Here is a 14,034-nt window from a genome sequence, read left to right on the forward strand (position 1 = left end):
AACCGGACTTTGCAGATACTTGTTTTAATTTCTATGTAGATAGCTAACTTTTACAGTCCTTAGAGAGCAGCAGGAGAGTTTATAAAGGCACTGGCCATTATTTTTATGATAGATTAAGGTACTGGAAATAGGAACAGCACGCGTGATAAAACCAAACGACTGAATTCAAGCAACAGTGATAAATATACATTCGGTTTATTTTGATACAAGTCCTTGGTCTTGCAGTCTTTTCCCTTATAAACATCTCATTGGGCCACTGACCTACTTCCAAAGTTCTGTAGTTGCCAGTGAAAAAATGCCTTTTCAGTTCAACTGCACTTTTTTAAAACATGGATGCTCAAAGCACGGCCAGAGCATAACAAAGCTGAGGCAGCTCTAACAAGCACCCTGCACCAGATCCCCAGAGAATACCCTTGAGTGACTGCGGGTCTCTTCACGCCCTGCTCTGCCTGGGAGAGAACGAGCTACCAAGTGGACAAGTGTCAATGGACAGACAGTTACCAACAACAACAACAATGACAGTAATAGTGGTGTGCCTACAGCCACCAGGCAGCCAGACACGAGCCAAGCACATTGCATGGGGTGGTGAGAGGCACATATGCTCGGCAGTGTCAGCAGCAGAGCCCAAGTAACGTTGGGGAAGGAATACTTTCTCAGACTCAGGTTTGGCATGAAGCACAGCAGGAAAAGAAATATGGAACAGTTACATGGGTTGCACCCTTGTTATGCCTCTCCTGCAGACAATTTTGGTCTCCCAGCACGGCACCCAACTACCCAGTAATACCCATGTTTTCTTAGTGGCGAAAATAGAAAACCAAGTTGAGACTTCACACTTCTGTGCTCTAATTGAAAATGACTGTCATCTGCTTTATTTTGTGCAGGATATGTAAGTTTTCATGTTTCTAGCTAGTTGGTAACAAAGCCCTTCAGCTGGCAAGACAGAACATGAGCACTGTCATATCTCAAAAGCAATTATTAGAGTAGGCAAGCATTTAAAAAAATAAAAGCATGCAGCAGCTTAGCACATCTACTACACCTCTGTGTGCGCACTTGTGGCCCAATCTTTAAATAGTTGTGACCTTCACATACTGGAGCACCTTAAAGCCATGCCAAGTTTTTGTCATGAGTACAATTCATCAAATCCATGTAAAGGACACCTCGATTTTTAAAAGAGTTCAGATGCTAGATGGACAAACAGATATAAGGGGAGGGATCAGGCTCTCCCACTCATCTCAGGGTTAGATGAGGCATGAATTTCTGCAGTATCTTTTGAAGTGTTTAGGATTGTTTTCTCTCTTTCGCTGCATTTAATTTTAAAACCTGGAATAATTTCAAACAGTGAAAAACCTTTGTTCTGGTGTCTGTACTTGTACTGACACTCCACAAACGCACCCTTTTCGAATTTCTGGCACAAGACTCAAATCGAGTCTTTTTTGCTGTCCACAGGTCACGCGTAGGTCTGCTGACAAACTAATTTTTTTTTTTCTTAATCCACCACCTGAGGCATGCAGTGTTTTAAACAATGGGGCACCAGTTAAAATGCAATAATTACAAAATCAGATCTCCAAAGATTCATCAAATAGTGAAGTGTGCATCCAAATTTCTCTTCACTTTGCACGTGTGATTATCTCAAGGTAACATTTCCTTTGAAGATGTTTATCAAAGCCTGGTTTTGTTCTTTTGTGGATGCAGAACACATCTTTCTCTTAGGAGAAATAGGGCTGCCAGCTTACATCTTTTACTGGCGTTTAAACTGAAAAGCAGTAAAGTTACTATGAAATGATCCACCTCCTTTGCATCTTAACCCTGGGGTGGCTTAGTTTCTATTTTCTGTTTAAAGTTCTGCTCAACCCCACTCCACTCCACGCCTCGCTCTCTTCCACCACCTCCCTATCTTGTAAGAGCAATGCAGTATAACACTTCTTCCCATGTCTGGCTGCTTTTAAACTTGGCCCACGCTGGGTGCAGTGCTTGAAGTGAGCTTTACAAAATTATTTTAAAGTGAGCTGGGGCGGTTGCCACAGCAACCCACCCTGAGAGAAATCGAGGCTATAGATTAATCTACCCCACAAAATTATTCAACAGTACTGTATTTGTTCTTCATTCATTCAGAATATTCCCTCAATCCATATGCTTTTATACTGAACAAAAGATGTATACTCAGATAATTTCAAAGATAGTAGGATTTATATTCCAGGAGCACCACTTAAATGCTTTGTAAATCACTGCAAAGAGCTGAAATTCTTTGCAAAATCATTTCATCACACACACAAAAAATATATTTGCAAGGTATGCACAGCTGACATATGAACTTTAAATAAAATGGCATGCCATTACTAAAATGGTGTTATACATATCAAGGAATGATTACAGAAAGCCTTTGTCACAGGTGTACCTGTAAGTACATAATGCTGCAGAGCTTGCTCTCCAGGCTTTGCTTTTAACATTAAATCTGAAAACAATAAATAGTACTTTGTAATATTAAATGCAATAAATATTAAACACTCACCACATACACCCTCTTTATTGTCAAAATCATCCGCCTCCAATGCTTTACTTAGACTTTCCCATAGTAGTTACTTCACAGTTTACAATTCTTGCTCGGCACCTTAGATATTTAAAAGCACAGAAGTAGTGTATTATTAAAATGCAAACTTATAGTACTTAAACATATTTAAAGAGACGTATGAAACAATTTCTATAAAAAGAATACAAGGCTTTACTGATGTGCACTTAGGCCTAAAAGGAGTATCACCTGTAAGTAAGTTGATGTTTTCAGAAGCTGTAATAAGCACCATCTGAATGCTACCTTAGGGATGTTACACTATCAATAAAATTACAAAACTATTGATCCCGGGCAGTAGTCATCCTCCAGGTGGTATTTAGAAAACTATTTATGCTTTCACATGCATTTTGGAAAACACGGCTGTCTCATTGTTTAATAAATACCAACTTATAAGCCCGGGCCACAGGCTATAATGTTTAAGCTTGATATACCCATTCCTTCCTTAATGACAGCTGTGCCACCACCCAGGGACACATCTCCTGGGGCCTGCCTGGAGGAAGGCAACACGGGCTGACCACGGTAGAACCATTTTTAGCCCAATTTTGGTGCACCTGTGGTGAAGGGGTCCAAGAACACCAAAGAACACCTGGGTTTGGAGAAGCCTAACCCCTCCGGTCCTCGCCCCGACCCCTTATCCCCCTGGACACAAATTTCCCCGACACCTCCCCGAGGTCGGGGATTCTGCTGGGTTGTGGTTCTGTTGGTCTGTGGTTCTGTTGGTTTGTGCACTGCCGGCTCGGGCTGTTCTCCCGCTCGGAGCGGGCAGCGGGAGTGGAGAAGCCGCCATCTCCTCAGGCAGCGCGGCCAAACAGCCGCCCCCCCACCTTCCCCCTCCCGCTCCATTACCCCCCGCACCTCCCACCCCGCATAGGACATCGCCTCCAGTCCCGGCGGAGGGGCCCTGCTCGGTTTCCCCCCGACCCCGGCGGGGAAAGGTAAGATGCCAAAATGTGTGCTGGAGAATCTGTCGGGGCGGTGCTGGATACAACAGGGCCCCCGGGGGCGCTCCGGCTGTGCTGAGGTGGTGCTGCCGGAGCCGCCGCCTCCTCCTCCTCCCTCTTTCCGCGGGAAGGCGCTGAGGCGGAGAGGGGGGGGGTGGGGGGGGGGGCGAGTGTGGTGTCAGTTCGGCCGGGGTTCGGCTAAATGCGAGAGCTGGTGGTCCCGTGGGGGGTAATGTGTGTGTGTGAAGAGGCTGGAGAGGAGCAGCGGAAACCCTGGAAAGGGGAGGAAGAGGGGGTAGGGGAAAGGAAGGGGTAGGAAGTGACGGGGCTGCGTTTTGCCGCCGAGAAAGCGAGCGGCGGGAGGGTTCCCCACCCGTCTCCCATAGTCCCGTCCCCATCGGGCCACTCCGAAGTTCCGTTTCCCGCCTCTCCAAGCTTTGGAATAAATGATGCCGAACACTCAGCAGAGTAAAAAATCTTGGTGGTCAAGGGCTAGGCTGGAGGAAAGGATGCTGGTGGCCACCAGCCCCGGGGTGTGTGGGTGGTGGGAGCCATAGGGGGGAGGTAGGAGGTGGGCAGAGGTCTGCAGGGAGGGGTGTGATGTGCAGGAGATGGAGACGGGCTGGTGAGGTTAAAACTGGTTCACAGGTGAAGAGAGGCTGGGAGAGCTGGGGTTGTTCAAGCCTGGAGAAGGGAAGGCTCCAGGGAGAGCACCTTCCAAGTGTCTGGCAGGGCTATGGGGAAGCTGGAGGGGAGCTTGAGGCAAGGGCATGGAGTGATAGGATGAAGGGTTATGGTGTCAAGATGAAAGAGGAGAGATTTAGATTGGATATTGGGGAAAAAAAAATCCTTTATGAGGGCGGTGAGACCTTGACTCAGGTTGCCCAGAGAAGCCCCATCCCTGGAGGTGTTGAAGGCCAGGATGGATGGAGCTTGGAGCAACCTGAGTTGGTGAGAGGTGTCCCTGCCCTTGGCATGATGGTTGGACCTGGTTAATCCTTAGGGTCTGTTCTAACCCAAACCATTTTGGCACCCTATGATGGTGGGAAGGAGTGGGAGGATGTCAGGAGCCCAGGCATGCACTGGAGCCATGTCAGGAGTTGGGGCAGCAGCATCTGGAAAGTGTAAAGTGTGGTCTCAATGGAAAGCTTGGAGGTGGACTAATCTGGGGCATTATCTGTTACTTTCCAGGCTTTTGGAAAGTTGTTTTTTCACCATCCCCCTTTTTTAAAAAAAAAAGAGATTTTTTTTTCATGCTCCCTTGCCGATATTTTCAAGGGCTTTTGCAGGGAAGAGGCTGATTGTAGAGGGGAAAAGGCTGCCAAATGCACTAAGTCAGCAACTGAAAAGGAGTTTGTTTGTTTTGCTAAATTGATCCAGTTCTAGTAATCTGAAGTGTTTCATTGTTACAAAAGGCAGTGTCTGAAAATGTAGTTTTCAAGTTGATACTACCCTTTAAATATCTCATAAATAGTTGTCTGAAGCTTATTTTTATCCAAGAATTTTTTACTGTAATGTTTGTTTTGTTTCTTTTTAACTGTTGTAGAACTAGATAGAAGGTAACTTCTTCATGGACAAGTATGTTTTCTTTCGAGGATTAAATACTACTAAAATTGTACAAAAAGTTGTACAAAAAGTGTAAAAATAGTATTTTTTTCCTTTGTGAATGACAGCACAGACTAATAATAGAGTCAGACCTGGACCTAGAGATAACTACTACTTTTGTTCACCACACGTGCTTTTTAGAGATAAACTAATGCTTAAAGTCTGTCAGTTGTTTGAAAATCAGACTGAATTTGCATCTGAAGGAGTTAATGGCTGCAGCAGTGTTGAATCTTGTGCTTGGCATGGAAGAGGCATGCAGTGAAGCTCATACACAGCAAAGAAAGTCCTCTGAAGTCAGCTGAAATCCAATGCAGGCTGTTAGGTTTCAAACGAGACCTTAAAATGGAAGCTTGGCCCGACGTTAGGGCCACCCAGATCCTATTCCTGCCTCAGATTTAATCTTTGAATATGCTGTAACTCCAGTTCCTGTACCAGCCACTGTCTCTCTGTAAGATATTCAAATATCCTCGTCATCTTATGACAACATTCCACCAAATGTATACAGAATTATATATATATATATATACACACACAGATGTATTTTAGAGGGACAGTTCTTATAGTCAATAATCTTACTGAAGTGTAACTAAAGGAAGAATTTAACCTACTGACCTTTCCCCTGTTGAGATTTAGGGACTCCAAAAATGAGTCTAGGCTTGCATGGAAGAAATGTACCAAGGGTTTTGAAGTTCTTCAGTGGCAGTCAGAAATCGGCAAGCAAAGTTTAGCCTGAGACAAACTCAGAAGCTCAGTAACTAGTTTCAGTTCTGCCTCTCTCCCCTTTTGCAGTATTTTCTGGCATAATAAGGTGAAATTTCAGGCTAAACATGTTTTTGTTTCGTTTTCCTATGCAAAAATATAAAAATAGATCAAATATGAGCTTAGAGTGGAAATTTTAGAATCAATTCCCCATCTTAAAAGGGTTTTGAGTACAGGAATGTATTTGAAGCATAATTTTGGAAATGTTGTCATTTTCATGAACTGCTGTTCATCAGTCTGATTATTCTGCATCTTCATATGCCTCAGAGATATTACATTTTTTTTTGAAAAAGCAAGGCATTTGGTGGAAGTGTAATTTATCGTATGATTTAATACAACTGTGACTAAAGTCTGCCTAGATTATTAAACAGCCTTCACCCAAGAAATAGAGTATTTTTACTATTCAGCTCGTTAGCTAAGACAGAAGAGCACACTGGAGGGAGACTGCACTTTGGTGACTCTTTGTTCTGAAGGGCCTCAGTCCAGAAACTAAATCAAGCCAGTTCTGGAATTTATAGGAGGGATCAGGTAGGTTTCTGCCATCTGCCAAGTAGAGCACTAGGATTCCCTCTCTTTAAAATCTTCTTTTTCTAGTATCTCTCACAACCTCTACCCTTGATGCACAGGGAGATCCCTTTGTATTTCATTGTTTTATTGTTACTTTATGCATCTTTAGAAGGTTTAAACTTTTTCACATTAGCTGGCCATCTCAAAACAAGTGTCTGGTAGCACAGTTCCCTCTATTTTCCTCCTAGAGGAAAGGTTCCCAGATACTAAGTTTCAGAAATAGCATTTTACTTAAGAGCCAGCTTTCTCATTCATGCTACAGCATTTGTCTGTCCATGTGATATCCCCCAGCTGAATAAAGAGAATCTCCCTTTGGTCCTCTTTCATTCTGGGAAAGGTGTCGGGGAAAAGGTTTTTTTTAGGCTGTGCATTCTTTCCCTTTTCCTGAAATGGAATTGCCTGACTAAGGTATTGTGATATTTTCAGATATCTTGCCAAAAAACGCACAACCCAAAACAAAAAAATATGATTGCACCCCCTTGCTAATTGTGGGACACTTAAGCATTTGTCTCTCTTGCACTGCATGATGATGTGATATAGAAGCAGACAGCCATAGATGGCCAGAAAAGGCTTAATTAGTATTCTGCAGCTGCTACAAATTAGATCAGCATCTGCATCTGTGTAGACAATGAAATTCATGGTAATTTTGAGGGCCAAGCAAAGTAGAGATTTGTTTTGGATAGACCCCTAGCCACAATTCAAACAAAATGCAAATCAAACCTGTTCAGAGGGTAGGAAAACACTGGTCAACTTCATCTCCTGTTGCTGGAGGCCACTATGGTTCCCTGTCCTGCCTACAGGTACAGGTTCCAACGTGCCACAGGAAAAGCTGCTGTAATGGTATTCCCAAATAGAAGAGGAAATTTTTTTTAATTTTTTTTTTTTTTCCTCTCTCTCTGAGCAGCCCAATTCCCAGTTTACCAGACTAGACTTTGAGATATATTACGGATAATCACGCAGCTTTCTGGCTGTTTCTCTGCCAGTTTGCCTTGATTTCAAATAGCATATTACTTTCTGGAACCAAAGTTGGAGTAAATGATATGCAAATTTTAAAGGTCAGTCATCCTGCCTGTGATAACAGAGTATGCTATATGATATTTGCAGCATAAATTGAATATATAATGCAGTAACAATAGATTAATGTATAGAATGAGGGATTAAAGGTATTATTGGCAAACTATATTACACAGATATGCATGCAATAATCAAGCAAGAGATCAAGCAATAATAAGTCGTTTTCTGGACATTTTGAGAAAGTGCATTGTTTTTAAGCCCTTGCAAACTCTTCAGTACTAAATTCCTGGTTTTGTTTTGCATTTGAACAGCTCCTAGCTCAAGTGTTGATCTGTAAATGTGTGTCATAAGTGCTGCTGTAATATTAGTATGCCTATTAGCAAAACAATAATTAATATAAAACTTTTATTAGATGTTTTAGAGTGGCCTTTTGAAGGTTGACAGCTCTTGTTGATAAGTGAAGAAGAACTTGTAACCTCTGTGGCCATAAAATGTAATTGCACAATAGTTGGGTCAGCTTTTAGATGTACTTGTGCCACTTATCTTAGTCTGTATTAAAACTTCCATGAGCCTCCAGCTGTGATGTCATTGGTTATAACTCTTCCCATGGAAGCACTTTAAAAAGTTGATATTACTGAGGTTAGAAGGAAGCTAAGCCTCAGAGGTCATGTTTGGAGATGTACTTGGGTTTAGATGTATTTCATCTGAAGTTATTGTTGCTGTCCTGTGATCTAGTTTGAGCATCTTTGCACAGCTCCTGCACGGTGCAGATTTAAATCCCATTTCTGGGATGCTGCATTCTGAAAGCCTGCACTGATCAGTCCAGCAATGCCTGATTTCAGCCGTGGCTTTGCAGATAGCTATACTGACAGAGTTAAAGGAGAATATTTGGGAGGGAGTTATGAGATTTTTTTTAGCTCTTAAGTGAGACCAAAGGGTCTTTTGGGGTGTAGGTAATCAGGTAGGGTGGAGACAGGGCAGAAGGCACATGGGCAGAAATAATCTAAGAAGCACTGTCACTATTGGGTTATATAGGTTAAGAATTTCTGGATTAAAGTGAGATTCAGTGAGGAGTTCGTGCATCGTTTTTGCTGATTAAACCTTGCAGTTCTGAAACTATTTAAGGAATCGTTTCTCCCAGGAACAAAAGGAACAAGTGTTTCTTTGCCTGAAGTGGGAGCCAGTTCTCTCATATTTCTGAGGAAGAATACAAACCAAAATCTCATTTCAGTGAGGTTGTATGTGCCTTGGATCTAAAGTGCTATCAAAAGCATAGTGGCTGAGGATTGAATGGTTAATGAAATCAGCCGGTGCAAGGACACGTAATTAAATGGAGAGTTGTGTCTTTCCAAGGGTAGGACCTCTCTCCTGATAGACACATAGATTCTTTCAGAATTTTTTCTGTTTTTCTCAGCGTTAGTAGAATCTTCATTAATTTTTTTTTTAATTCCTGATAGTTTGTTATTAGCAAGCATTCTTCTGTAACAGTGTCAAACTCAGGAGATGGCTTGAAAGGGCTATTTGCATATAGTTATACTGGATAGAGAGTTACCACATAAGAAAGCAAAGAAAAAATGATGCAAAAACTGTAGGAACCATTGATTTTTAGAGACTTCCATTATTATTATTGGTATAGCAATAAAACTAAGTAGAGACAGATGAAAATTACTGGGGGAATGCTTTTTTTAAAAAAAACCAAACCAGCCAAACAAGCAAGCCAACCAAACGAACCCCAAACAACCCAGATACAGAAAGGTTTGTTTTGCTAAATTAATCTTTAATGGCTGGGTATCATACTATTCAATTCTCATTATTTTGTCCTGACAGATGCAGATTTCAGGGTACAGTGCATTGTCTGCATTAACATTGGGATGAACTTCATATGCTTAGAGCACAACTTTTAATTACGTATATGTAGAACTACAATTACTATGTATGTATTTAGGAATTAAGCAGAAATTGTTGTTTTGGTCATTTTGTATGGTTATTTTACATACTCCCAGTAAACCAGTATACCTGAGATTAAATCTAGGTGTTTACCCTTTGCAAGCTGGAACTAGATTTAGAATTCAGTGCCTTTAGAGTTATGCATAGAATGCACTGTTGCTCTTGCCCTTATTGAATTTTGGGTTTTTTGGGTTTTTTTGGTTTGTGGTTTTTTTTTTTTAGAGCTGCTTTCAGAACTTGCCTCATAATAACAGTTGCTTACAGAGGAGCAAACCCCAATTTTGCTGTGCAGTAAGCTGTTAGTACTTTCATGGGAAGGGGCAAGTCATTTAGCAGTCTTGTGTGGCTGTACTTGGTGTCAAGGGCTTGTCCACTTTACCTTCTTTGTGGAGAGCCATTCAGTGCAGCAGCATTTTTGAAATGAGAAAGCAGGGAGGAGATGGGAGTGGTATTGGGAATGCCAGGGGTGGGAATGACATGGGAATGGGATGGGGTGGGGAGCAGCTGCAGAGGGGTCCATCTGCAGCCACTTGCAATGGCTCAGGGGTGGTAAAGCCCCCAGGCCAGGCAGCAGATTCCCTGCCTTGCCAGAAGACTGGCAAGGAGGAGAGATGATTTTCCTCTGATTTTTCAGGGAGATGGTCTCAGACTGATAACCAGCAATTTTTTTTTTCTTTTTTTTTTAACAAAAAAAAGAATCAATTAAAGTCCATGAAAGAAATGGTATATATTTTGTAGAAAAAGATTTTACTTACTGTACCAAGGGAAAAATATTTATCAAATAAATATATATATATACTCATATATATGTACATACACACTTTACATACATAGGTGTGTATATATATGTACATACATATATATACACACACCCTTTGCAAAACAAAAAATGGAAAATCTGCCTGCTTACATACGAAGCAGTCATTAAGACAATTCTTCCAAAATTCTCAAATCTTCCCTTTTGCCCCCTAATGTTTATCATGCAGTTTGTCTTCTTACCTAACTTTTAAATACAGTTTCATTGCCTTCAGTGAACAGTGTCCAGTTTTGACCAGTGAAAGAAGGGAGCATGATGTGCTTTGAAAATACTGTATGAAAAGCCTTGAATTAACTTTTGAAGTGCATGACATAGAGTCACCACACTGTGATTTTTGCCAAAGCTTTGTGGTTAAATCCTGTTTTGTATTTACATGCACTATGGAATAGGGAATATGGATGTGTTCCTGACACTAAAGCTTGGGTTTATTGGGAAAGACAGAGATGTGGTGGTAAGGTGAGATAGACTGTACCTTTTCAAAATAAAAGAGGTAAAAAGATAGTTGTAGAATAAACTGCCTTAGCTTAGAAAATGCACGAGAGAGCTCTTTGTGGGGAGTAGCTGGTACAGAAATAAATGAGTGTGCTGGGCATTTTAGGGTTGATTCTAACTGAAATAGTAGCAAAGTTTTAGTGAATTAAATAAGATTTTGTATTTCTTAATCTCTCAGTATTTCATTAATAATAGAATACTTTAGAATGTCACTGAATGTCCTTAAGTCTTGTTAAGAGAAAAATAAGAAACAGACCAATAAAAGGCACTCATTTAAGTTTAATGGTATGAATTATCTAGTATGTAATCTCCACTTTTTGCAACATTAAACAATCTTTTTCTGGAAAAGTAAAATATTCTGTACTGAAGTTTTATTTGAAAAAACAGTCTTTTCCCTAAATGCAGTGAAATATCTTAATGGAATTTCATTAAATTATCCAGCAGTTTGTCACATTAATTACTGTTTCTGAGCCTTTAAAATCAATACAGTAAAATGCTGACAGACTTACAGTATACAGAATTAAAAGCTCTAAACCAAAGGCTGTGTGTTTTTCTTGGTTTTAAAGGGCTGTTTGGGGGATTTGTTTTCCATACATTACAAATGTTATGCATGAAGCAGTGAGGTTTTATAGGCATTGATTAGTACAAAGGCAATTTGGGGTTTATTATTTTGTTTTATGTTTCATAATTCCCTGTCAACTCTAGTGGTCCCAAAACCACAACAGGCTAGCTGAAAAAAAAAAAATCAGATATCAGGGATGTGTAAAAGGGCCTGATGTGTTATTTTTCATCCTAATCTTAGGCTCTCCATTGCTGATAAGTATTTTGACATACTGGGAATATCCACTGTAGAAACAGTCTGACTGGATATTGATGTGTGATTCTTTCTCCCATTAGTGTCTTCTATGGTGTGCATGTGAACTGTGAATATGGGATCTGTTTACTCAAAAAGATTCATATGGTCAAATTTTCTGCCTGTTTACTTGCGTAAATAAATGTTTTCAATTTAACACAACAATTCGTAATGAATACTGTGAAACAAAGTTAAAAGAATGAGTTCTTGAAATAGAAATCATAATAAAAATGCTTTCCTCCCCTCCAAAATATTTATGTTAACGTGTGGTCACATTTTCCTACGTTTTCACATTAATTGAAATCTTACTGTTCTAGAAAAATAAATCTCTTTGTCTAGTTCCCCAGCTCTTAAGCAAATTATAGAATACACACACGAGCATAATTTGTGGTTTTAAAATGAGAAAAATTGTTTATGTTTATGGTATCTTTAAAAAGCATTGTGCCAAGCAGTTCTCTCATCTAACCTCTGTTCTGTAATTTACCTTTTCACTTTAGTGGAAGGCGACAGTTTTGTGTGATAATCCTTTTGATTAATGAGTTTTGTAAAATGTTCTCAAGATTGTTAAATTTCACTCTTTCCGTATTGCAAAGTAATCTTATGTTGGTGCTCAGAAGTAGTTTCTAAGGCTCTAGAATCTCCACTGAAGCTCCAAATACTGGCAAGAATCTACAGACAACACAGCCTTTCTAATTATTTGGAAATTACCAGGATAACTCGTTTATTTTAAAGGATGCAGACTGGGGAGGGGGGGCACAGAGTACACCCCCAGTGCTGTCTGGCTTCTGGTGCTGCTGTATGTAATCTTCTGTGTTCTTTCCATTCAGATTCATAGAAACAGTTTGAAAGAAACTGACTATAAATACCCAGTCACTTTCAAGAAACTTTTCTTGGCAGCAGAAGCTAAAATCAAGCACCATATCAAATAAAATGCGAAGCGTGCTACGAAGCTTATCTGCTTTCTCCTGAAGAAAGCTTTGCGAGCATAGCCACGAGCTGAATTCCCCAGTGCTGTGGCAAGCAGAACCACTCCGAAGACTCGAGGATAATTATCATTATTATTATTTTTTAATAATTTCCCGTATTAAAACTCACCAGTGCCCTTCTTCTGCTTCTCCAGGAAGTTGTACCCGTCAGCACCTGCTGAGGGCTTCGTTGATCAAACCGGCAGGTAAAAAATTCCTGTAGAATAAAGCCAGACCAGCTGGCTTTGAAGAGAAACCCCCCAGTTTGGGTTGTGTTTGCCTCACTCACTCTCTGCTCGGCAGCCTCGGGCTTTTTCTCCTTTGGTTGTTGACCTGTAGGCTGCGTGATGCGGGCGCGCAAGTGTCTGTCAGGGCAAGGTGCACCTGCTTCTGTCACTCCCGAGTAAATTTAGCTGTAAAAGGTATCGCTGACAAGCAGACTTTTGTCAGTGCTGGCAAAGGAATACAGCATTGCTGTCCCCCTGCAAAGTACCCTCTGAGTTCAAGTGGAAAATATCAAATCGGTCGTCTTACCCGGGAACCGCTTCTTCAAGAAGGAAGGCCAAGTGGCTTGCACAAGGTGGAAAAGCTTCCCTCCTTTACATAGATATTAAAATTACAGTATTCCAAGAATAATCTCCGAACAAGATGTGATTTTGTTCTATTAATTGTGGCTGGAAGGAAACTTTTTTTTTTTTTTTCTTTTTTTTTAATAATGGGGATACAGCACACACATATTTCAATTCAGGTTATTAAACTGTGTTAAGTATTAAAGTTGATTGCCTTTCTTTTCACTAACTCATTGTGCTTTTCTATTCAAAGAAATATTAGAAGACTAAAACCTCTCAAATAGGAGGTATTAATCTCATTCCCAAAATTAGAAAGCATCCAGTGTTGAGAGACTGGATGTCAAAATTACATGTTCATAGCACTTAGGCGGTAGGAATCTAGGAACCAACCACTTTTAAAATGAGAGCTAAAGTAAATCGAGACTCTTCTGAGAGAAGCTGATATTCTTATCCTTATTGGATTAAGGTAAGGGTATTTATCATTTATATCTGCCCCTTGGTTGTTTTTTTTTTTTGTTTTGGTTTGGTTTTTTTTTGTTTGGTTTTATTTGTTGGTTTTTTTAGGGCTTTTTGTTAGGTTTTTTTGTTTTTTTTTTTTCCTTCCTGGAAGTGGCTCCTGGTGATTAAAACAGAAAGATACAATTTTCATAATTTTGGAAATCTGCTCTCAGTTATAAAAGTCACCAATGTATGTTTACCAGGATTTATAGAGACTTACCTAGATACTCCATTTTCTGACTGGAGACTGTTTCATAAGCAACTTAAAAGAAAAATCTGAAAAGTGTGTTCATTACAGTATGCTGTTTAAAAGAAGAAAATGTTCCTTCTAAGAAAGTGAGGAGAAAATCTGAGGTCAAGAGCTCTTTGTAAAATAAACAAGGTTCCTATTTACTTACTTGTATAAACAGCCATTCACCAACTTGTATGTCTCTGCAGGGT

General features: G+C 40.3%; 1 protein-coding gene across 15 annotated transcripts in view; it reads right to left on the reverse strand.

The window, feature by feature from the left end:
- Positions 1–12,835, reverse strand: part of MEF2C (myocyte enhancer factor 2C) — a 132,896-nt gene extending 120,061 nt beyond the window's left edge. For 12 of the 15 annotated variants that reach the window (XM_030467301.1, XM_030467298.1, XM_030467306.1 and 9 more), the window contains exons 1-2: positions 12,657–12,835; positions 2,510–2,608 (exon numbers count right to left, since the gene is read on the reverse strand). The gene's annotated coding sequence lies outside the window, so the exon portion shown is untranslated. Of the gene's footprint in view, positions 1–2,509; positions 2,609–5,724; positions 5,959–7,158; positions 7,227–12,656 lie in introns of those variants that run through there. The other 3 variants (XM_030467299.1, XM_030467300.1, XM_030467305.1) reach the window with 3 other exon arrangements.
- Positions 12,836–14,034: the final 1,199 nt, after the last annotated feature.

Source organism: Calypte anna, chromosome Z (genome assembly GCF_003957555.1).
Source record: "Calypte anna isolate BGI_N300 chromosome Z, bCalAnn1_v1.p, whole genome shotgun sequence".
NCBI lineage: Eukaryota > Metazoa > Chordata > Aves > Apodiformes > Trochilidae > Calypte > Calypte anna.